This window comes from Balearica regulorum, chromosome 8, assembly GCF_011004875.1.
Source record: "Balearica regulorum gibbericeps isolate bBalReg1 chromosome 8, bBalReg1.pri, whole genome shotgun sequence".
NCBI lineage: Eukaryota > Metazoa > Chordata > Aves > Gruiformes > Gruidae > Balearica > Balearica regulorum.
Genome location: NC_046191.1, coordinates 26,883,628 through 26,908,077, shown reverse-complemented (window position 1 = coordinate 26,908,077; position 24,450 = coordinate 26,883,628). Strand labels below are relative to the sequence as shown.

The 24,450-nt window shown below is 37.8% G+C and overlaps 1 long non-coding RNA gene across 1 annotated transcript in view; it reads right to left on the bottom strand.

Moving 5' to 3' along the window:
* The window catches only part of LOC142602784 (uncharacterized), an 84,899-nt gene that overhangs the window by 5,439 nt on the left and 55,010 nt on the right, over positions 1 to 24,450 (bottom strand). The gene's annotated exons all lie outside the window — the stretch shown is intronic.

Genomic DNA, 24,450 nt, shown 5'->3' with positions numbered 1-24,450 from the left:
TACATCCATATAATGTCTGGTTGATTCTCTATGATCAACAGCATAATTATTGTCAAAAGAGTAGATTATTCTTAACATTTTAGCATTTGACATTCATTTTAATAATTACATAATAAAGCATCATGAACAGGTTTAACACATTTTCAATTAATTTAGAATATTTTAAGAGAAATTTAGAGTAATTGCACTTTTAGGGGTTACCACAGACTTAAGTGTAAAGTAACAGTACTAATCCTTTCATAATCGCCTTATTAAAATTATGTGTTTCAATTTAATTAATTTTTGTTGTTGATCAAGCCTTTCAACATTTTAATTAATTAGTTTCAGATGCTTAAATATGAGATGAAATGTTGCAAAGTTTAAATAAATGATTGCTATAGATTCATATATATCCAACGATAATTGGATGCACATTCACAATTAATTTTTAAAACCCTCAGAGCACCATCTGGCTGTATCATATGCAATTAAACACAAGAATCTATGGCATATTGAAGTATTTTCAAGTTTAACAAATTTCTGAAAAGTTCTATAACATAACTTATTATTATAGCATGATTAAAGATCCATTTGAGAAAGCACCTGAAAACACCCAGATGTGAAAGATAGGAGCCAGTAGTCTTTATTTCTCTATATTTTCTAGCTCTAAAACTGATGCTTTGTACTTCTAAGACACTAAAAAAAGGTCACAGCCTAGCACCCATGCTCTGATAATTTGACATAGGAAAAGGCCAGGCACTGAAGTGTGATTTAGAAGATTTAGGCTGAACTTTAGCAAAATCCCAGAGCTTTACCAAGGACTTCCAGCATGAGCTTGGCCTAATTGTATAACCTGTCGTTCAGCAGTTATGAAATCAAGAAGTTACCTCCATCTTCCATCAAAATGTAATATATTTATGCTCTTTAATATTTGGGGAGCATGCAGACACTCCAGGAAGGCAGGATCTATGTTCAGGCTTCAGAGCAAAGCCACTTAATATCAGAGTAATATTTTCATTGTCAAAGCCACTAAACTTTTAAAAATGTGGATATAAATTTTGTGGAAAGGAGTCACAACTATTCTTATAAGTTTGTACATCACCTATTCCTGTGATGATGTACTAACACATTATCTGAATTATTTATCCTAATAGTAGCTCTGGGTTATGATGGGAAAAGAAGATTACAGTGGTGTTAATACTGAATATTACACATTCAATAATTATCTTACAGAAGTTATGGTAGAATTTTTAGGGAGGTTTTGTTGTGTGGGGTTTTGTTTTGGTTTTTTGCTAGTTCATAATAAAAAGAGAAAGAAATTACTGTTGTAGTTGAATAGAAAGCACTCGTAAAAAGTTGCATTAGAAACCATGTTTCCACTCCAAGCCTCCCACTTGCTTTCACTGAAAAATAAAAAGTGGCTATTTGGGTTTTCCCCCCTCTGTTTACAAGTCCAAGCCAGGCAAGAATCTCAATTCTGAGAATTATTTTTTTTAAAGGACTCAATCTCTTTCAGGACCAAAAAAGTAGATTTACAAAAATATCCTACCAAATAGAAGGGTAGATATAAATGCAAAGTGGACACCACATTTCTTAAAAAAAAATTTTAAAATCTCAATTTCTGCATGCAGTGCCAATCCTAAAGCTCCAACAGCATCTAGATTCACAGATTCCATCAGATCCATCATGCTCACATCATGACAGGACTGTCCCAGAATTAAAGGCATTATAATACAATAATAAATAAGATATAAGATGTTTTAATATTTTATATAATATATAAATATAAAAATAATAAGCATATACATAAATATAATAAGTGCATAATTAGTCCTCAACACAGAATTGTTCTGAAGCACAGGATCCCAAATTATAGGTAGCCAGGTGTATTTCCAGTGGCAGACAGGACTTTGTGAGACTCTTACCTATGTCTTATCAAAGGTTTGCTAAATTCAGCACGCTTCTGTAAATGCTGGAGATGAAGACTCCGTATTTTCCATTTTGTCAGAAAATTCTCTGCTAACACTATAATGCAAAAACATACTTGACCAGACACACATAATCACAGGCTTTGCACAAGAACCTTTTGATCTTGATCCAAACCAAATGGTTCAGAATACAGAATCCCTCAAGCAGCGTCTGCTGCTAAAGACGACGACCATCATGCTAAGAACCTACACAATTTGAGAGCTCTGCACCCATTAACCTATAGTGATTAACAGTTTTGCTCAGGTAGCCAGATATGGAAGTCTCACATTCGCTCTGGTTACAGAGTTGTCAAAGTGGATTTTCAATTAGCAGTTTTCAGTGCAGGGCTTTCCTAAGGCATTTTGAATGATGTCAGACCCGAGCCCTGTCCCCGTGGCACACCACCACCTTCTCCCCCTCTCCTCCCTCAGCTCTCTCCAGCCACTGGGGCAACAGCACCCTTCTTCAACTAGCCCAATTTGCTATGTACAGGATCTCCCTCTTGATGAGATGCCTATGGGAGATTCCCTTCTTGACCCAGTTCAGCTATTTTAGAGAATATTGCTTTCGAAATGAAATTCAATCATGGAAAGAGGCAGTAACAGCTTTAACAATTCCTGCAATTTATCCAAACATGAATGATACCAGAGTGGTCAAACTATTCCACTAAGTAGCAGCTACAAAACAGTCTAATGACTTCCCCAGATACGCACGTCAGAGCTGGCTCATTACATTTTTGATTTTTATCTTCCCTCTATACCATACATCTTTAGGGATGCTCCAGCTTGTGTGGAATCATGTGAATGAAGGCACATAAGCCAGTGGAAGGGCCCCTTCTCGCCTATGTGGGTGTTAGATCAGATGCAAGGTAATACAATCCACTATCTGAACTAGAAATGTAAAATATCCACAAGTTCTGAAGACTAGAGGCCAAAAATTGCTCGGTTTTACCTCAATTTTGGGGAAGACTACCTGCTACATCTGGACTTTACTGCTATGTCTAAGAAATGGAAACCTACCATATATAATTTGGTTCCTGCAAAGAATGGGCAGGTAGATTAAATTAATGAAAACAGTATTACATCTTCATTTCTGAATAACAATTACACTTTGTATTGCTGGTGGAACAGCAGTTAAAAGCACATTATGGATCTGAAAAATGAAGCATACTTTCTGCCTTTCAGTATACTGAAAAACAAGAGGAAAAAAAACCCTGAAAAGAGGCATTGTCACATTTGTTGACACTGGTTAAAGGTCTCATGTAGCTTGAGAAGCAACCCATGTTTGTTAAGGAAAAATGAAACTGAGTAATGAAAACGAGATCCCCATGCATATTCACCTTCATTCAGTAAATACAGCATGACAGGCTGTCTCTGCACTGCCTAGGGAACTGTAATTGTTTGATATTGTAATTTTGAAATAACTCAATTTGAAATACTCATTTAGTAACAAAGTATTTTGAAGAACTGACAAGTGACACTAAAATTATCACTAAAAGCTCTACTTTAAGTATTCTTAAGCTGTTCATTTAGAGAGAAAACATCTCCCAGAAAAAGTTTCTTTTTCATTTTTTTCCCAGCTTTTCAACTTCTATAATATTAGACTTGGAAATTAGACTCAATGTATTCTTACACATTTTGGAGGAGGCACTGGATGCTTTGATCTTTAGTGAGAAAAATGAGACTGTACTAGAGCAAATTATTCCCTGCCTTATTTTTTTTATATTGTTGCTATGGTTTCTAGCTGCCATGTTATCATTTCTCTGTTCTAAATGAGACACTGCCTTGTTTTTTGTTGTTTTGGTTTGTTTTTTTTCCCCTCCACATTGCATGGTTTAGTTATTTGCATGTAAATTGAGTAGACCTATATTTGTCTCTCAATCCATATCTGTTTCCATTTGGGTTTGCATGTACGTTATTTTGAGTTCTATGAATAGTTTCCCTACTATGCATAACAGTCCTGGAAAGATAAACAAAGGCATAGACTTAGTAAAAACTCTAATGAAACAATTTTTTAACTAATACAGTGGTTATAACTTAAAGGGTCATAAATCAGGAAAAAAAAAAAAAGAACACCCTCCCCCCCCAAACACACACACTTATGTTTCTTGAATAATTTCAAATGTGCTATGCTGACTTCTAAATATCATGTTTTAGCAGACAGAAGCAGCCAGGAAGAGAAGAAATCATAACGATATTTGATTTAGTATTTTGGATAAAAAACTTAATTCTTATCTGCGTTGGCAGCAAGATCACCATGCCTGCACAGGATGGGGAATATAGCAAGGCAGGATACAGAGACGTTACCCAACTCAGCCTCCCTAGGTTGAAGCTTCTTTGGTGAGCTGCGCTGTATTCACCTTTTAATTCTTCACCAAATTCCAGTGGCAAAACCCCCTCTTATTAAAAATGTATTACCTTTTTCCTCCCTTTGAAATATAAATAATTATACTACGTTAACTACAGGCTACAGAGTCTCCAGTCTTTAACCTACCACCACAGAGAAAGAATGTTATTAATAGTTTTTCTGATCTGGTTATAGGTATTTCTGCCACTAACCTAAGCAAATACCCAACATCCAGGGCTCAAGGGGCATTTGCTTCTAAACAGATAAAAGCTAAAGAATGTAAGAATGTAAAAATGTAAAGTATAAATATCGCAAACTGAAGAAAGCTCACTCTTCACATAATGTAACACGGAAAGCTCCTTTGAAAGGTTGAACTAGTTTGTTATGTAAAACATTGTATTCAATAGAGAAGACGCATAGGCAAATTCAGGCTGAATGGGCTGACAACAGAAAACCTCGGAAATGCTCCTGACACTGTAAAAATGACACTACATAAACTAGGAGATATTGGAAAAAATGCCACGGACTGACACTACGACACCACTGCTTGTATTGCTAATATTTTTCTAAGTTCTGCACTCTGCCTTTTGCCTAAGCTCTTACCGAAAAGGGATTTCTCTTGCTTCGAGTCCTTTTCAAATTTGTACAGTGCTATCGCTTCTCTTGAAGCGCCATCAGCAACTATATGATATGAAGAGTTTCAAATTGATTTGAATTTAATTTCCAGAACAAACGGACTGGATTTTGATCTAAATGCAATCATTTTGCCTTTTGTAACGAGATAAAATGGCAGTAGTGAAAAGCCCTTGTGTTTATTGAATTTCTAACCAGGGTCGAGCCTTTTAGGAGAATAAAATGAAAACCGTGGCTTGTTAAAAAGCATAAAAGGGGTTTTTGTGACATGATATCTTTTCATGTCAAATGGTAAGTGCAACATATTCCAGACGCGACAGACTCATTAATACTGACAACTTTTACAGTCTCAAATGTCTTTCACTGTTGATTGCAAGTCAGTATTGGAAATTCTATATTCTGAGACAGGAGTTATTAGAATAAACTGCACTTGGATCACACTTCATACTTTCTGATATTTATGTCATTTTGCAGTTATTTTCACACTCTATGTAGATCTCTCTGCAGTGACAATGACAGACCACATTGGAGCTGAACTCTGTTGCCAAGAATCCACTGGGGGTTTTTTAGTGAAATTGCATTTTTGCATAACTTTTAAAATAGGAAAATTGGATATTTTAAAAATATGCTTGCTGGTTGCAGTCATTTTTTAATGGTAACTCTCCAAGGTTTTTCTAACATTTTTATTAGGACTAACATCTTTTTTGCTATGCATGACTAGGTAGTAAGTCTGCATTCTGAACTGAAATTAGAATTGGAGGAATGGGAAAGGGGGACACAAACAGAGGATTCCAGTTTTTTTAAAAAAATGTTCATCTGGTCCCCTAAAAATCTCCACAGGTTTCTGTGAAGTGAATTAATAAAAAAGAATGGTTACCACCATTAAGTACTTTATCCCCTAAAAATGCAGTTTCAGGTCAACTGTATCTATGGATTTAATAATTATGGAAATAAAACCTCTTGTTTCCTTCTTAAAGAGAGGTTTTGTTTGTTTTGTTTCTTTTTAGAATGGTCAGAAATATGAATTCATACTTTACTGTCCTCTGTGAAAACAGGTTTTTATGCATTGGTAATTGAAGTCCATCAGACAATCCCTATGAGTCGTTGCTTACCAAAGGGCTTACGGAAGCATTGCAGTGTATGCCACAAAATTATCTGGCTTTATTTTTTAAGAAAGGTGTATCTCGTCTTAATTTTTGTAATAAATTTCAATATTATTTAGGTGGTATTATTCATTTTTATGTTAATCACATATTTTTAAATTATCCCAGGAATTGATCTTTTGTTGGCATTCCACATGAAAAAAGGAGAAATGACAAAAGGAATTACAGCCCATTAGAGATCTCCTCTAAATTCTTCAATTATACAAAAGTGAGGGAAATTCATATGCAAATGAAATCTGCAGACATTAAAAAGGGAGATAGAACAATGTAATTGCAGAGAAACTGCACAGAGGCAGCAGAATAATGACAGAAAAAATGTAATGAGTTTCAGCTTCATAAATGTTAATCTATTGTATTTAAGGGACGAGAGCTTGAAATGCAGGCCATTGGGCAGGTGATATCTAGCAATATTGTTGAAGGACATTGTGCACCTTGTTTATTCAGATGTATGTATTAACTCTTATCAAAAACACCTTTCAAAGATCTGATCCAATAGATAATGTTTATACAATGCCCCTTTAGGCTTTGGCTAGAATGGGGAGTACAGAAATCAAATTCTGGGGGCATGGCCTTGCATTAAGGACAACCCGGTCCTCTGAGCTTTTCTTCAAGGACTGAAAGCAGCACATACGGGTCTGAATGCACAGGTCCAAACGCAGCCCTAGAATTCAATACACGTCTTGAACGATTTACGGCTCATTTATTTTTCAAAATACTATTAGTATTCACAGGGCAGAGAACTGTTCCTCTCCAAAATTTTCATACATCACCATTTTGAAATTAGAGGCGCCTCATTTACCCAAAAGATATTAGTAAATCGGCAGGAATTCAGTGACAAGGAAATTAGGGCAACAGAAATTTGATTTATAAAGAAACATTAAAGAGATGAGCATAAATACAGTGTCTCAGTCAAGGAGATGTGAACTATAAGTGTTAAAGTAGCATAAAACCCGAAGACATGGAGTGCAATTCAAGGAACCAGGGTGACGGGATTACAGCTACACAATACAGATTGAGGCTTTATTAGGAATTTTTCCTTGCTCATCCTGGGGGAAAGGACAGAATTCCCATGAGACTGGATACTCACTGGAATAATAAATAGATGATGGACCAGAGAAGCAATCCTCACTGGCACAGCAGATGGGCTTCACCACTAAATAATTCTTTTTTGCCTGTAATTCACTTCAGCCGGACACTGACTCCACCACTACAGCAGACACTGAACACAAAGCTGGTACTCAATTCCCATACAGCAGAACTGCCCAGGTTTCTTGTTCCCTTGACTCCTATGCATCCTGGCATTTTCAGGGAAACATCTTTATAATTTAGGCACAACCGTCCTCACCAAAGAACATGTGGCTAACACATGGGAGAAGAAAGGTGAAAAATCAAGACAGACATCAAGATTAGTTTGCTTATTTAGGGACTAATTTAGGAAAATATTTAGTGTGCTTAACTTCCAGCACCTAAGCAATCTACCTTGAGTAAATATGGCAGGAAAGTCCATTGCAAATGTCAGCATGCTGTTGTATCAGTGTTGGCAGACAGACATACCCAACTGCTCATGCATTTATAGGAGCAATTCAGAGTTCTGCAGAGAGTACTTCTGCAGCACTAAGGGGCATTATCTTAAAATAAAGGCATGTTTTGTATCCACATCTATTTTACATTACACCTGGATTAAGAAAATAGTTGTTTTGATACAGCGATTTCAACATCTTACAAAACACTGTGGTACCACCTTGTGGCAGCTTCTTAGATAGCACTGTTGGCATTAAGACTGTGGATGACTTAAAAATTAAGTAAAAACAACTAGTATTTGGTCTGATTAGAGTTGTGACCTACATTCAGAACCATCTGCATCCTCCTAGCAGTTAGAACACTTTATGAATTTATGGGTCTCTGTGTTACAGAATATTTGAAGTAAATTTCAAACGTATTTCAGTGGAAGATGGATATCAGTGTTCCAATGCTATTAGAAAATCACTTTATATATACATAAGAACTCACCTGTTGAATCTTCTCAATCTGAAGTTACACATGTACTCAACTACCACCAAAGCTGGGAAGCAAAGAGACACAAACAAGGGGACTTCCTGCCTGGAAACCTGCCAGAGTTTCCAACTGTGGGCTCCAGAAACAAACCCAAACTGCTTTTGAGGCACAGCAATGGGAGAAGCCACCAGGAAGGTCTGTCAGGTAGGACTGACTGACAGCTCCTCTAACTGCATCCCTCTCTGTGCAAGCTGAGGTGACTGCTGAGAGCAGGCCGGCGTCAGCAACACATAGAGGGAACTAACAGCCATGGAGGAGCCCAGGTTGTGCCTGTTGTCTCACAGATCTGCAAAGAGAAGCAAGGCAATAAGAGGTACGGAGAGGAGACGCAGGGAAGACAGCAGCTTCTGCCCTCATGATGTGAGGATTAGAGTAAGGCATAGAACACTCTGGAAAGCAAACAGGCATGTAACTGAGCTGCCATGGTAAAGGTGAGCTTTTGGAAAGAAAAACACAGAAATCCGGATACTGCGAAGCGGACTAGAGACATCAGAGTGGAAAAGCATTTATTTTAGGGGACCTGGCTAGGCCAGTAGCTCATTAGCCCCTCTGTACTCTTCTGGTTTTTAATCTTTTTAGGGACACCAGAGTATAACAAACAGTACTGTTTCAAGGACCTTTTGGTCTGCTGCTCTCACAGCCATCTTCTTTCTCCTTTCCACATCACTGCAGGAAATGAGGTTTCTGCTCTTAAACAAGATGTACCATCTGTTTAGACTTTGTGCTTTGGTTTAGGTCCATCTCAGGGTATTGAAGTTAAGGTACAAATTTATCTCTTACAGCTTTGACTGATTTGAAAACACAGAGCAGGAAGGAGAACTTCTCTTGTTTGAAAATGGTAGTTAACAGGTTGTTTATTGTGTGTACAAGGAAGCTCTGGGTTTCTTCAAATTAACGCTTCCACTTCGAAGCAGCTTGCCACATTCCAGCTTGAACTCATATGTGCTCCTGTTCTGTTCACAAACTACAAGCATCAGTTTAGTGTAAAAAAAGATTAAAAACTGGCATGGAAATTAGGCATGAATGAGCCATTTTGAAGCAAGGGCTTTTGGCTCTGTGAGGTCTAGTTCTCCTTAGCTTTCTAGTTTCCAGCCAAACCCCAAAGGGAAAAAGCATCGGGATTGTGTATTACACCTATTGATTAAGGTTGGCAACAAAATATGACAGTGCCAAAAGATCAGATGTTTGGGTCAAGCTGAAGAGAAAGCACAAGGCTAAAATATAAAGCAATAGAAAATGTAAACAAAGGCTCTTGCACCCTCTCAAGAACACACTCTGCTTAGATACTTCCCTGTCACACGTTCCAAGCTCTCTACCCAAATGCCCGCATTACCTCTCTACCTCACGCTCAGATTAAAAAAAGATCACAAAAAGTGTCTTCCTGGTGTTTAGACGAGCAAAACCACTTTCTCCTGATACAATAATCAGATACATACTTTTTACTATTTTCCTAATTTTTAAAAGCTACCCTTTAAAAGTGCACACTACTGCGTTACCAGCAAGTGTCACAGCCTGTTACTATAGTAGAACATTTTTCCACTAAGTAGGCACTTATCTACCTGGGACATCTGATTTCCAAACTTTCTCATGCATACTCTATAAGGCAATGTTGATTGTAACATGTCAAATAATCTTTGCAAATATCCATCATTTATGGTAGCTATAAGCCCATGCCTTAATGTTATATTAAATAAGTCGTAACTCATTACAAGAGAAGAAGCAGAAAGGGAAGATGGATCGGGCTAATTAAAGGAAAGTTTCTTAAACAGTTTCTTTAACCTTAGCACACTAAGCTCCCATTTCTCATTTTATGCTGTATACTTGTAATAGACCATGTCACATGTTGTCTCCTCAAGAAGGAAGGCCAGTTCAGAAAGTATTTAAATGCGTGCTCATCTCACAGCGAGCGAGCAGAAAGTGCATCGCTGAGAAGTCATCTGAGGAAGAGAAGGAACATTACAAGAAAGCATGGGGGTGACTGCCTAAGGAGAACAGCAACATAATGAAATGCAGCAGAAATACAGATTTCTTCTGAAATCATCTTGGAAATCAGTTTAGATTTATGCAGGAAGATAGGTGAAAACTCCATTTCCTTCATTTCTGCTCCTGCAGTTATAGGATTAATGGTAAGGGTACGATCACAAAGTTCTATGTATTCACTTGTATACATAGAACTGGAACTGAAAACTGTGAAGGCTCAGTAAGTGTCTTCAAACTCTGATACAGCCCTTATATACTTCCTTGTGCTTTTTTTTTTTCCCTCTTCAATACAGGCTAAATAATGCCCCAGTGCACTGGACAAGGAAGCTGCAAACTGCCATACACAAACCATTTGCAAAATGGAGCATAGAATGGTGGCAGAGACACAAAGCTGGAGGAGGCTTTCATCAGATGCACCTCTAACAGTGAACATTTTTGCTGTCAACTTATTTGTACCTCATTCGTCAGCTTTGTATGCAGGATCCTTTCAAGTTCAGATCTTGAAATCAATATACAAATGAATAGCCTGCAAATCTCTGTCTCTATATTTCAAGTGATTAAATCTGGCCAGGATTTTTCAACAAAAGCTTTTTGATGGGAAAATTCTGAGTGAACCTCCAACTTTTCTAAAGAAAAATATATATTTCAGAAGGATTGTCATGGCATTTTCTCAGGACAAGGTTGGAGGGGAAAGAGGAAAAAAAATTTTAAAAAAATTATTTTCTTCATCACCACAACATTTCCTCTCTGTCTTGAAAATAACCAGTGATTTACAAGCCAAGTTGGGATGTATGGAGGTGCATGCAGAGCATGGGACACATATCTCAAGTGTCCCTCACTCCAGATGCTGCTTATCTCGTGACTAAGGGGTGTCTGTCTGACTGGTGTGGGTTCTGCTGTAAAAGCAGCAGTTTCAGTTCTTCTATAGTAAGTTGTTGCTGACTTTTTTTTTTTTTTTTTTAAAAAGCCATACCCTTTGTCCCCACTTCCCATTCAACCCTCTTGCCTTTTTTGTTGATTTGGGGTATTTTGGTTTTTGAGGTCCTGCTGATGTCAACCCCTTGTCTCTACCCACAGCAGGCTAAATGCTGCTCAGCCTGGAGGTGGACTTTATGGCTTTGTGTGCTTTTTTTGGTTTGTCTGACTTGTGGGAGGAGAATGGAGACAGCACTCTGGTTCTATACATAGTACTCTTTGTCTATGTATAGATGTGATATTTCCACAACTGCAGGCTTTAAGGGCAGTCTCAAAAAAACCAGAAAGGTGTTAACTTGCACGGAAAGTGTCTGCCAACATGCCCACCTATTAACACATGCCTGAGTCAGCCTGCTGTATTCTCCTCCTTGCCACTCCTGAATTGCCCACCCTGACCAAGTGTGGTACACAATCCCCCTTTCCATTCAAAGATGTCTCCTCCTTAGACTGACAACTGAAAATCCAGCTATGGCATTTGCGACTGCATCTTTTTTAAGAAGTTGTGGTGAGAACACTGGAACCAGTGAAGCCTGTTTTCCCTATGGAAACTTGTGCCTTCAACTCTCAATATCACAAAGTCTTGCCTGGCTGTCACCTACCACCTCACACTTACATAAAACTCCATTTCTTACGCCCACAACCCTTACGTTTCACGCCTTGTCCCTCCCACTGCCCGTAGACCTTGGCAAGGCAAGGAACGGCAGAAGCAGCACGCAGACACCGCGTGCTGTTTGTCAGCAGTGTGTCAAACCCAGCCTCCTCTGCCCAGTCACCAGTTTCATAAAGCCAGAAGGACCACACCTGCACCCCTCTGTCGAGTTCAGTTACAAAAAGCTGAAAGAGTTCTGTGCAAGGTGGCTGGGCAGACAGAAAACATGATAACTAGGCTTCATTTCCTTGGGAAACAAGTTTGATAATTCATTAATCTCACTCTTTATGAAGAAGAAATAATCCAGCAATAGGACCTGTTTTCTTACCTGGTTTTAGTCCTGGTTACATACAGCAGCAAGCACTGGCTTTGAGGATTCTGCCTCAGTGTCCCAAATCACTCAAGTGCAGGCACAAAAATAAACAAACACAAACTTTACCAAGGTTTAAAGAGACAAAAAGAACAGTTCTTTGCAGGAAAGAGGGCTCAGACAAGGTTCTATGAAAGGTGTTTCAAAAAATTAAAGTTTACATTAACTACCAGCAGGGGACAGCAAGGCTTTATACACACATAGATTTCTCTGCTCCATAAAAGAGACTGTTCAGTCTTTAGATACCATCAGTTAAAGGCTTCCAAAAAGGAAGAGTCACAAGTGCTGAAATTCAGCCAGAACTGTGGGATAATAATAGCAAAGACCCAGAACACCAACCTCAAGACTCAATCTTAGATTAAAAATACAATGACCATCACTCTATTTTACTTACCAAAATATCCAGGGAAAGATTTAAATTTTTAAACGAAGATATTTAGTGCTATTTTACATGCTGAAAGGGAATTCTGTGTGCCCTGAGTTGCTATTTCAAAAGGGCAGAGATCTGCAGGTTCAGTGTCACAGCTGACAGCCCTATACCTTCAATATTTTAGGGGACCTACAGTGACAGTATACACCTATATTTAGTCAGCTGGCTCACACTCACTGGTTCTTTGGACAAGGAAGAGGTTTTGAAATGCATGTAATCATTTCTGATTATAGCTGTCCTTCCATGATTTCATATTCCACAAGATTTGATGACACTTTTATCACCAAGGAATGACAGCATTTATGCAGTCTCCCATTACAAACTAACAAAAGCCTGCACTGACTGTGTCTTAACAATCAGGACAAGGGATTTCTTGTTTAAAGGACTAGTGAAAATTGAGAAGTCTTCTTTCCAACTTTGGCATATAGGAGAAAGTGTCCTTTTTCAAAAATATGTTAGACGTTTTCAGTTAAAATGTCAAAAATGTGTTAGACATTTTGTTAAAAATGTGTTCAAAAAACATGTGCTACCCAGTAAAATCTCCAAATACTGAAAAATTAATAGGACCATCTCCAAACAGCTATCCATGTATGCATGTGCTGTGGATAATTAAACTGCAGTTTCCTTTGAAAAGTTGTCTACAGAATTAAAAAAAGAAAACTTCCTGCTCTTTATGTACAAAACTGCATTCTTTCTAATTCGGGAGCTGTTCACATATTACCCATAGCGAGTGGATTCCAGACCAACAGACTATATATAACCCCCAAATCTGTACTATATTAAAATATATATTATATATACACACACATATTTTCTGCATTCCAAATATGATTAGGAAGTTCATTTTTGTATTTTGATTATTCATACAGAGAAGTATCCATGTTCTGGCATACAAAGTGAGCCATAAATAGCATCCCACACGTAATTTTGATTTCCATGTTTTAAAACTACCATTTCCAAAGTTAAAGGGCATATAAAAAGAACCAGGGTTGAGGTCCAGCAATCTCCTTACTAGTAAAAGAACAAAAATTCAATCTGTTTAATTTATCACAGAATGGTTTGGGTTGGAAGGGACCTTAAAGATCATCTAGTTCCAACCCCCCCTGCCATGGGCAGGGACAGCCTCCACCAGACCAGGTTGCCCAAAGCCCCATCCAACCTGGCCTTGAACACTTCCAGGGAGGGGACAAATCAACAAGTAACTTTATCACAGCCTATAATCAAAATAAAAATACAAAAGCACGACAAGTTCAAACTAGAATGACACGCACTTTTAATGACAACACCACGTTAAGACATGAGACATTAAATCCAAATTCGATGGCATTCTAAAGAATGGTTTACTTGCACAGAATTATAAAGCCTTTATTTTGCAGCAGGTCAAACTAGGTCATCAAGGTCTTTTGGGGGTTTAAAATCTCTGAATCTATTGTATGAATTTCTTTTGCAAGTATTATTTAAGCACTTTATGAGCTTATTATCTCTCTGATCTGACATCTTTTTAAATGCAAGTGCAAGCCGAGCGTACTAACATTAATCAAATAATACTCAAAGAGAGAAAACACAGAACACCCTGGCTGTTGGAACTTTATTCTATGATATATTCTGGTTGCTATTAACAGCTAGAAACAGTCTTAAGCTTCTGGCAGTTGTATTGTTTCATTGTCAACAGGATTTGCAAGAACTTGAAAATCATACCAATGATTAATGAACTTGATTAAGGAGCATTCCTAGAGTTACATTTTAGCAGATCCCAGTGAAGTCAGCTGAAGGTCTGAGAGCTGAACAGCTACAGGAACATAACTAAGTTGTATTACCAAGGTATTTTATTTGTTAGAAACTTTATCTTTCCCTTATCATCTGAGGTGAGAAATTAAACTATGGGTTTAATATAAAACTATGTAAAGATGACCAAGTTATGGTGCATTTAATACGGAAAAGAATGCATGCACATAATTTTAAGTTCACCTACAACTGGAGTCATAATTCTATTCACCAGGACAATCTTGTGCCCATCCTGTATAATTAACACCCCCCCCCCCCCCATAATGACTGCTTGACATTCTCTTTAAGCCTTTATGTAGTCTTGTCCACCGTAAAAGTTAGTAAACTTAATAGTGTCTATAGACCTATTAGTAAGATTAAAACCTGTATCAGTTTAGTATACTGGCCATCTCTTAGCCACTTGTGTTATCAGAGGTAAGCGCTCACAGGTACTTCAGCAAGTCTGCATGCATCACTGTGCACATAGGAAATCCTTTATACCCTTCGGTAACATAGAGGTTTGGTACATGGCAAATATTATGTTGAGAGAGAAAGGAGAGAAAATCCAAGACCTTTGTGACTTGGTGAAAATCTGTTTTTTTTAATCTTTCCGTACTTCTGTGGGGAGGGAGACAGGAGAAACTAAGGAGGGAGGCATCGACTTTTCAAGTCCAAGAACTGACACTACAGTGTATTTGGTGTCTCTTATTTTTCTTTTTCTTTAAATTACTGATTTGTATGGAGACTCAAAATGTATCTATCAGTCTAAAATATTTCCTTTTATGGTCTTGTATAAATATTCCCCCAAAGACCTTACCTTTTCCAGAAAAAAGTATAGATGGAAGTAGATGGGGCTCTGGAGATGGAAGGCTTGATGGGGCGCTGGCAAACATTTGCTTAATTTGTGATGGGAGTATAATCCCCTTTATCTTCAGATTTTCTTTGCTTTTTATTAACTATTTTTATCAAAATATTTCATTTAACCAAAACATTTTTCCCCATGTTGAAGTGGTGTTAGGAAGACTTCATGAAATTTTGCAAATTTTAGTCTGGTAAAAAACCAAACCAAACCAACCAACCAAACCTCCTCACACTCTCCATGCTCTAAACAGACACAAATTTTGTCTCACTGCACAACTGTCATGTAGAAATAATTTCAAATTAGAATTATAGAAGTTTAAAATAAAAATTGATCATTTATGCTTTCGTGTATATACTACATTTTGTGTTCATGAATCATGATTACATGATTGAGCTTGGGCTTATAATAATAAAACCATAATGGGTGCATTTTAAAGAAATAACCATTTAAATTATTGAAAATGTTTATTTTAATGTCAGGCTTAAAATTTTTTTCATCCTTAGAATAACTGAATTAAAAATTAATTTGACCAGGTCTTTAACATATGTTAGAGCATTTTTTCTCATGATTAACTGTTGTTATATTTGCTAAAGTCAGTTAAGGGGAATAGTCTTGTCATGAAAAACTGAATTACATACACTGAAAATACACCCTCTAATTGCTTTAATATCTAGCATGAACTACAACTCCCCACACTATGAGTAAACAGAAGTTCTTTTTAGAAAATGACATATAGCATAACTGAAAAAAATAGTACCAAAAGATGTAATGAAGATCTATTAAATATGTTGATTTATTCATGTGAGGAGACAGTACGTAAGACCAGATTTGTCTGGCAAGGGCATGTGGTTACGTGGGACGTATGTCTCTAACGCAGTTTTTCAGGCCGCTTGTCGCCAATTTCCTTTTTCGTGTTTGGTCTCCTCTGTAGCGTGGTGCTGGGTGGAAGTCTTCTGCTTCCGTCTTAAAAGATTGACTAATCAGTCGGGACTCGTGTTAGTCATTTCACTCAATATTTGTAATCTCATGGTGAGATTAAAAAAAAAAAAGCTGTGTAGGCAGAACACATTCAGGACATTGTAAGAGTATGGAGGAAGCAGAATCTCTCTACATTCACCTTTTAAGTGAAACAGTAGAGTGTAAAATAAGGAAAGCAGTAGATGGTCATATTACATACATAAAGATGTAAAAAAGGAAACAAGGAAGAAAAATACTTTTCTGGTTTTAATTATCTAATTATCTAATAGTATTTAATTATTATTTAATTGCAACTACTTTTTTTGCAATAAAGTAAAAAGAGAAAACATTTTAAAAGGTGTGCCCCCAAAAGAAAACTAATCTGCGATGCGGGGTCAGTCTGTCTGAAACTGCCAAAAAAAAAAAATAAATCTGTGTGCTTTGGCTATCCGTGCTGTGAGCAAATCACTTAGAAAAATCCAGTCAAACCCAGGCCAAGTACCTTTGACAGCTTCATAAAACTTATCAATTCACTTCAGATCCACATTAGGTTGGACTAATAACCTTTTGAGTTGAGCTTTCCTGTCCCAGGCTGGGCGTATTTAAACTGAACAAAACTCCCCTGTAAACACTAGCTCTTAGCTTGGGGCTATGTGACATGCAGAAATCCTAACATTCTGATAATAAAACTCAAAATTAGTCTTTGCTCCATGAAACTGTGCCAAGGGACATTTTAAACTTTTTCCTTAACAAGTTTCTTTTTGGACCTAGATTGTTCTACTACCTACAGCACATTTGCTAAATGCCATACAAATCCTTTCTTCTGACTTCTGTTCTTGCCACTTAGCTTATCAGTGGCCAAAACAAGTGTAAGTGCTTTCTACTTTTTCATTTGTCTGTATGAATGGTTACAGGTCCTGCCTTCCTTGCAATGATTTACAAGATCTAGGGCTGTGACTCCATTCCCTCACTATGCCCCGGACTGAAGGTGGGAAGGAAGATTTCTCTGTGGTTCGCAGAAGAGGCGTTCGATGCTTGGAAAGGACAAAGCACAGCACTAGAGTCTTCCAGTGTCCAAAGCAGATGGAAACAGGACAAAACCTCTCACCATACTGACCAAGGATGGCAAATTGTGACACACCAAGTTGAAAAAAAGAAAAAAAGGATTTCTTTTTATACTGCTAATAAGTTTAAATTGATAACGATTAAAGAACTTTAAAAAATCTCCCCTTTAAGTGAATAAAGTGAGAGCCCATATTCACACCCTGCTACTCGAAATTTAATTTTTCATGAATACAACATTACTATTCTGTCTGTCAAACCTCTATTAACAATAACAAGGTTTGAGGTTTGTTTTTTTCTCTCTGCTATTAAGAAATTAAATTAGTTTTGTGAATGCTCAGGAAAAGACTGCTGGAATGTTAAGGTCACGCAGTCTCTTTATATCATGTATAGCTTCTGGAGAGCTTGTTTTACAATCTCAGCAGGGAGGACAGAAGTGAAGTTGAGCAAGAAGCAACTACTCCTTCCCTCATTTTACAGGTGTCAAAAAAGATGGATGAGTCAATTCAGTTGCTCACACATAGTGATATAACGCCATCTGACATCCCCTCACGTGTCATCACCTCAGAAGACCATGGGGCTCCCACAGGTCCTGTGTCATACTGGCCAGTGCTGCCTAGACTTTCCAGACACCCTACTATATTGTCATATGGGAGCAGACACCTATGCCTGGGCAACTGATATGAACCCAGAAAGACTAAGTTTTGCTCTAACTCACACAGGAAATCCATGGTAGACCCAGAAGTCAGACCCAGTTTGCTTAAGTGTCATCCCATAACCACAAGACCCCAGATATTGCTGGCAATGAAACTTATTTAAACAGATCACCACTTTATGGTGGTGGGAAACCGCCTTCTCTTTATACATCCTTCAACATGAAAAAAACCCCCCATGCTCTATCTTCCAATCACTCTGACATGACTTCTCAGCTATTTTTGTCCCTAACATTTGATCTACTTCCTTCTCCTGTTCTCTGTCATGTACTGTTCTCACTGCTGTAGCAGCAAATACTGCTGATACGTGACCAACATACAGATTAAAATCCATTGAAGCACAAAGCTGCATATCTGCCAATCTAATATTCTAGTAACATATATGCAGCGTGCTCTTCAGAAATGAAATTGTGTCTAGCTGATATAATGAATCTTTATCTATAGCACGATAGTTGTGAGCTAAATAAAACCAGGCAAAATGTATTTGAATTCAAAATATACAAGTTCAAATTCCTCTAATTGTTTTGAGGTGGCAAGCTGATCTTCTGTCCTCTTTCATGTCTCCACAAGGCCATATTTTCACCAATTCCAAATGTCTTTAATCTGCTTTAATATTTAGTCAGGTGCATGGCTGCATCTAGTGAACTGATAGGATACTGAACTCAACAGGTTGTAGAATACTACTGTTTGGTATCTTCTATGAGTCAAAGGAGAAGCAACAGCAGACAACTCTGTGACAAAGGCAAGAAAACCCCAAACCAACAAAAAAAGTCTGCAAAACCCCAGAAAGTATAAAGGAGGAATAAAATTAAAGTGTTAGAGCACATTACCAGATTTCACAGGCTATTCCATGCAAAAAAGTGCCAGTAAGGATCAAAACCTCATCTTACAAAGGGCAAGTAACATCCTTCAACACTTCTGCTCAAAACTGGAACTAGACAAAGTCAAATATCATATGATGATGTTTTGCAAAGGTTGGCAGGCATCTATCCGTAGGTTTCTATAAGTAGGCTCATATCATCTTCCTTTAATTATGTTAATGTTTAAAGTTAAAATAATTTGCAAAGAGTCAAAGTGTAGGGCTACACAAAGCATTTGACAAATTCTCTTTGAAAACAGAATGAGATCTGAAATATTGCAGCCTCATGTGTGACAACAGCACCCACAAAACCTAGCCAATTTAAGACTACTACTATATAGAATCTACGACCCTGTTTGTGCAAGAATCTCCACTTTTGGATACTTTTTTCTTCGCAAAATGTCAAAGATACTACAATTTAGGGAAAAAGTCAATCAAAAAGCAACTGAGTTCAAGTTCTTTAGGTCAACGCTCAAAGAATATAGCAGCATCTAGCTTTTTTTGTTGTTGTTTGTTTTTTTAAACCTGTAGCAGTAGTCACACTAGGCGTATCCCACATTATCAAACCAACAGTTGTTCCAGGAATTCACAAATTACCTTTTTGCATTGCAAATGTAGACCGATACATGACGGGACTTAAGATCAATATGCTTTAGAATTACACAGTGTCCAGACCTCTTTGCTATGATTCCCTTAATATTTCACTTAAGTCCTACTCAGGAATAAAAAAAAGATGTTTTTTCTCTCTTTCCACTATGTAAAATATACATCTATGTATCTCACAGTCAGCAGCTAACTAGAACTCTATGTCAAATAAATTACACAAATTGTTTATGGCTATCCAGCACTTACTGCCCCTCCTCCAGCTCCCTAGTGCTAAAACCAAATCCTGTTATTCCCAGACCTTGAGGACCCAGGACTACCCGTGACCAGCACCTTGGAACGGAGACAGAGATCACAAGAGGTTTGTACATCCACCTTTACTTACATAAGTGTGCTAACAGTAGTAGCTACCACCATGCCTGATAGTACTGGATCAAAGCCTGTGTCTGAGGGTTTATGACAATAGAGGCAACCAAACAGAAAATTTACCTCTTCTCCCACAGATGTTTGCAACTTCCTCATGCTTTGAGCTAAAACAAAATGACCGCATCAATGTAGCGAGGAGCTTAATGCATCTCGTCTCTGCACTCACATTGGCTTCTGAAATTCTTTACTGCCTACAAGTACTTAGTGAACTTATCCTCAGTAATCAGGAAAGCTTATTAATGTAGCAGGTCTCAGAGGGCACCATTCTGCCTTTTTACTGCAAAATAGCTTCCAAATACGTTCCCATTCTACTCAAGGGCAAACATGATATTATTTAGTGTTCCTTGTGGGTGTGTCTGCATGGCCCACGCTTTGGTCTGGATAGCATGTTAAAATAAGAACGTTTGCAATGCATTTGCTCAAAATTGATCATGTAAAGAGAAAAACAATCACCATCAGCCGGGTTCAACAGTGGAAAAAAGCACGTAAATTTGCCACTGGGAGGAGAGGCCTTTGAGCGTAATCAGCAGCAGTCAAAACTAGGTTGACACTGACATCACTCCTCTGACACCATGACCTCTGCCAAGGCCAGGCAGAACATCCTCCCTGCTGGCGTCACAAGCAGCCTGCACCCAGACAGGGCAGCGATGGTACAGGGTGCAGCAGCAGGGATCCACACCTGGGTGTCTGTATGTGACCTCGGTAGTTTTCTCACCGGCACGGGGATTATCAGGCATAGGGAGGAGCAGGCATATATGTAAAGCTGGGCTACCCACAGCTCTAACAGGAGGTGTGTGCAAATAGGGAAACCTGTACCAAAGAAGAAGGATGTGAGCTTGTAATGCACGTGTTTGCATTGCTAAGGGAATTAAAAAAATTAAAAAAAAAGAGACAAAAGAGACTTTCCCAGATCAACTGATAGGAAGCACATCTAGAAAATTGAAAGCATCCAGCAGAGCAGAGGCATGAGGATGAACCTTGCAGAGATCCGTGGTGAGCCTGAAGCAAGAGGCCATTGACCGAGTTGGATCTTTCATAATGAACCAGGAAAATTTATTTCCTTAAAAATGATGTTTAGAAAGTTCTCATTAATATGGGTGCAATTCTATGAAGTATTGTTTTTTAACTACAACTTTCTAATAAAAATATACACTGAAAAATTCCAAGTCTGTTTACTAAGAATTATGAATAAGCTTCCTAATGCTACTCTAGCAGTGCTACAGATTTCTTAGAGCCTATGGCCAAGTGACTTCCTTTTATATGCTTTTGAAATAAGATCAGTGCCTTTTCACTGTCAGGGTGAGTTCTTAACGGTTGCTAATTTTGTATTTTCAGATCATCCTACAGTTTTGTGAATGCTGCATAAAACTTCCTCATCTACCCCCTGCCTAAAACATTCTGCAATATGCTGGCTGCTCAGCAGAAATCCCAACCAAAGGCAGTTGGGCTCATTTATGTACAGGGAAGTAGAGAAGGGGGATGTGAATCAGCAAGATACTGCTATGCAGATATTCTGTAGAAGTGACAGATTTCCAAGTTTATTCTGAAGAATCATGGCTTTGGGTTTGTCCTAAATCTCAGATATGCCCTCCCTACCACATCTTGTTGGCTATTGTAACAGTGAAAAGGAATCAGTTACCTTTTGAAAAAGGCTGATAAACATTGCATAGACAGCGGAAAACCACTCATTCTGAAGTGGTTTCCTTTTGCCAACCCCTAGGGATAGCAGCTGCAGATGCACTGGTGGCCACAACTGCTTCAGGTGTTTTTGAGAGTCAAGCAGCATGCCTCAGATCACGTGAAAAAAGATAGGAATTCATTACAGCTTTGGTATTAACTCTAGAACGAATAGGTTTGTGCAGGCTGGGTTTTCTGTATCCCTCCTGGAGCCAATGTATGGTTACAAGCAGATCATGCTACCACCCTCAAAAGACTGAGAAGTTTAAAATTATGAGCCATTTGTTTCTAAAACCTCCTTTTACATATCCTTGGCAAGTTTTGGGCTTTCTGTTCTTTTCATGGAAATCTTCTGTGAACATGAGTAAATTTTAAGCTAAACTCTGCTATCAAGTTCAGGGAGAAAATGCATGTAACAGCTTCTTCCTCATCTCACTAAAGTCTGTTGATCCTGTACAGGATTTGGACTCTCATTCCACAGCACAGATGGAGGTTGCATGGGAAAAGTGCCCTCTCTTTTTCCTTTATTTTTTTCTTTCTTACCAGCTCCTTTGTTTCAGTCATCTCAGCCACAGTCCTTCTGCCATCTTCTTGAAGTTCACACGCAGCAATAACATGATAGAAAGGTTGAGCTGAACAGTGTCTTTAGCACTGACAGAGATGCTTCATAGACAGAAGATGAGAAGCGAGAGTGGATGATCATAAGGAAAAAAACATCCAGATAAACTACAAGTCCAGGGTGATACATACATAAAAACATTTTTTTAAGGCAATTATATTATTTGCTGCTTTGTCTTACAATTAGTCCTCACTTCATTTCTTGAAAATGCAAGAAGCGTATACAGTGCTGAGTTGAGTCTTGTGGTTGTCTGTCTTCGGAGAAGAAATCCCTGAAGAACTTCTTTATGAATTCAAGGTATAACAAAAGTTAGGCAAAAAGGAAACAGGTGTGAGTATGAGCCAGTGAAAGCGAGAAAGTAAAATTCACAGAAATGACATTTGCAGAAATACAGAATAGTCTGAAAACATTTCTGGTCTTGAACTGAGCCTGTCAACTGATAGATCAGGTAAACAGCACCCTCATTCAATAATACAACCATAAGCTTTGTGAACTATATATTCCATGAGTTGCAGTGTTTTGAGGTCTGTGATAGTTTCTTGGGTTCTGAGATCATATTTTTCCAATTGTTTTGTTCTGTGACTGGAAACCACATGGAGCCTTGGGCTCTGTTATACCACAGCTCCCTAATATTTGGACTGTTCCATAGCAACACACAGTGAGACTAAACCAGATGACAAGTGAAAGTGGTGCTGGTTATTCAATGAACGTAAGAGGAATCAAAGAGAGGTTGGCTTGTAAAAAACCAAATCTCACTACAATAGGAGAGAAAAGCAAGTTAAAAAAAGAACAATATGCAAACAGTATTTTGAACTCCAAATGACGCAAGTAAATGTTGTTAGGTCTCTCTCTCTTTTCTTATGGCCTTAGAGGTTGATTTGCTTGAAACATGAGAATACAGTAAAGATGTACTAAATATTCATCAAGGTTTGTTGTAGCTTTCTGTTTAGTATATTCTGCTTATAGCATCCTTGATGGCCAAAGTTAGAGTGGCCAAGCCAAGCAGAATGTCAGGTTACACCTTTTTCCCCAGCAGTAAGACATCCTTGTTTTGTCATTTTCAAAGCAGCAATGTTTGTTTACGTGAGGGGGAATCTGCCACTTTCAAGATCCTAAACAAATTTAACCAAGCAAAATCATTACAATAGAAAAAATTTTCCCATGGGAAAGAATCCATGAAAAAAATTATTCATAACCAATAATCATCTGAAAAATAAGTGGGATGACATGGCAATTCACTAGAGGAAGACAACAATAAAGTAGGAAAAATCCTGCCATTTTCCAGTGGTAGGAGAAATTTTATTGATAATCTTCAGTTACTAATCTGGGTCCTTCTGGTGCAAGTGAAGACTGTTATTTATTATTCAGCTCTGAAGTTAGCTTTCTTATTTGCTGACTTCTTGTCTTTACTTATTTTGGTCCTTAGGCCCCAACCTTTATATTAAAGACTCAAGGAAACCTTTGCTCCACACTCTTTTCCTTTTTAACAGAGCAAAAAAACCCACTATAAATTTGTTACTGAGTTTCCTCCTCCTGAATAACAGTAATGAGAGAAAGGAAGTGACAATTAAAAAGAAAGAAAAAAAGCTTCCAAGCTGAGGGAAGTGTCTGTTACCATTACAATGAAGGGAGAGATTTTTGGCATTGATCAGTCTAGCTCCGCTGACTTTAATTCAAGCTGCATTATTACCTGGCTTGATTTTTTTTTTTTTTATTAAGAGTGAATAGTTGGAGGACTCTTCTGCAGTTTTCAGAAAAACAAATATAGTGTTAGGATTTCAAGGGCATTAACAAACTTAAAAAAATTGAGAAAGTCATACCTGGAAAATTCCACTTATTGTGGATATTCCAACCTTAATTGAGTTTATGGTAAAACTGAAGGGTGTAACCTGTTCCTAAACAATTTGAGAAGTCAGACCTGTGCTTCTGTACAGAATAATTATCTATTAAGTCGCTCTTATTTTCTAGCTGTGACACCAATACTGGTCCAGTGCTTCTGTGTCACTGAATACAGGATGTTCCAATATGTTGCTTGAGCGTTAAAGAGGACAGAGAAGGTTTAAAAGAAAACCAAGAGTAAACTGTCTGAGTGGACTTGGAAGTTGCAAAGTCACTTTCAAGTAACACTAATAATAAAACACATGTAAAGATCTACAAATATTTCCTAACAGCTATGTTTTCATCAGATCTGCAGCAAACGTTCTAATGTTACATGTCATGTATGGAAAGAAAAGAGCCATTCTACTGTTGCATTTAAAGGGATATTAGAGATAATGTAAAGTTATATATACATATACCTACCCACACCTGTTTTTAGAAATATCTTACACTCTCTTAAGACAGAAAGATTGAAAAAAGTC